Raw genomic sequence first — 1,950 nt, forward strand, 5'->3', positions numbered from 1 at the left:
TCCGCCCCCTATCTCCAGTCGGCTCTCCACCTCCCTTTTACCGGATTTAGAGCCCCTGCTTCGGCCACACACACCTGGGAGAGGCCCCCTATCTCCGGGCGGCTCTCCACCTCCCTTTTACCCGATTTAGAGCCCCTTCTTCGGCCACACACACCTGCTATCCGCCCCCTATCTCCAGTCGGCTCTCCACCTCCCTTTTACCCGATTTAGAGCCCCTGCTTCGGCCAAACACACCTGGGAGAGGCCCCCTATCTCCGGGCGGCTCTCCACCTCCCTTTTACCCGATTTAGAGCCCCTTCTTCGGCCACACACACCTGCTATCCGCCCCCTATCTCCAGTCGGCTCTCCACCTCCCTTTTACCCAATTTAGAGCCCCTGCTTCGGCCACACACACCTGGGAGAGGCCCCCTATCTCCGGGCGGCTCTCCACTTCACTTTTAACCCAAGTTAGAGCACCTGCTTCGGCCACACACACCTGGGAGAGGCCCCCTATCTCCGGGCGGCTCTCCACTTCACTTTTTACCCAATTTAGAGCACCTGCTTCGGCCACACACACCGGGGAGCGGCCCTCTATCTCCAGGCGGCTCTCCACCTCCCTTTTACCCAATTTAGAGCCCCTGCTTCGGCCACACACACCTGGGAGCGGGCCCCTATCTCCGGGCGGCTCTCCACTTCACTTTTAACCCAATTTAGAGCACCTGCTTCGGCCACACACACCTGGGAGAGGCCCCCTATCTCCGGGCGGCTCTCCACTTCACTTTTAACCCAATTTAGAGCACCTGCTTCGGCCACACACACCTGGGAGAGGCCCCCTATCTCCGGGCGGCTCTCCACTTCACTTTTAACCCAATTTAGAGCACCTGCTTCGGCCACACACACCTGGGAGAGGCCCCCTATCTCCGGGCGGCTCTCCACTTCACTTTTAACCCAATTTAGAGCACCTGCTTCGGCCACACACACCTGGGAGAGGCCCCCTATCTCCGGGCGGCTCTCCACTTCACTTTTAACCCAATTTAGAGCCCCTGCTTCGGCCACACACACCGGGGAGCGGCCCTCTATCTCCAGGCGGCTCTCCACCTCCCTTTTACCCAATTTAGAGCCCCTGCTTCGGCCACACACACCTGGGAGCGGGCCCCTATCTCCGGGCGGCTCTCCACTTCACTTTTAACCCAATTTAGAGCCCCTGCTTCGGCCACACACACCTGGGAGAGGCCCCCTATCTCCGGGCGGCTCTCCACTTCACTTTTAACCCAATTTAGAGCACCTGCTTCGGCCACACACACCTGGGAGAGGCCCCCTATCTCCGGGCGGCTCTCCACTTCACTTTTAACCCAATTTAGAGCCCCTGCTTCGGCCACACACACCGGGGAGCGGCCCTCTATCTCCAGGCGGCTCTCCACCTCCCTTTTACCCAATTTAGAGCCCCTGCTTCGGCCACACACACCTGGGAGCGGGCCCCTATCTCCGGGCGGCTCTCCACTTCACTTTTAACCCAATTTAGAGCCCCTGCTTCGGCCACACACACCTGGGAGAGGCCCCCTATCTCCAGTCGGCTCTCCACCTCCCTTTTACCCAATTTAGAGCCCCTGCTTCGGCCACACACACCGGGGAGCGGCCCTCTATCTCCGGGCGGCTCTCCACTTCACTTTTAACCCAATTTAGAGCACCTGCTTCGGCCACACACACCTGGGAGCGGGCCCCTATCTCCAGGCGGCTCTCCACTTCACTTTTAACCCAATTTAGAGCACCTGCTTCGGCCACACACACCGGGGAGCGGCCCTCTATCTCCAGGCGGCTCTCCACCTCCCTTTTACCCAATTTAGAGCCCCTGCTTCGGCCACACACACCTGGGAGCGGGCCCCTATCTCCGGGCGGCTCTCCACTTCACTTTTAACCCAATTTAGAGCACCTGCTTCGGCCACACACACCTGGGAGAGGCCCCCTATCTCC

Source organism: Centroberyx gerrardi, chromosome 17 (assembly GCF_048128805.1).
Source record: "Centroberyx gerrardi isolate f3 chromosome 17, fCenGer3.hap1.cur.20231027, whole genome shotgun sequence".
In the NCBI taxonomy this organism is placed as follows: Eukaryota; Metazoa; Chordata; class Actinopteri; order Beryciformes; family Berycidae; genus Centroberyx; species Centroberyx gerrardi.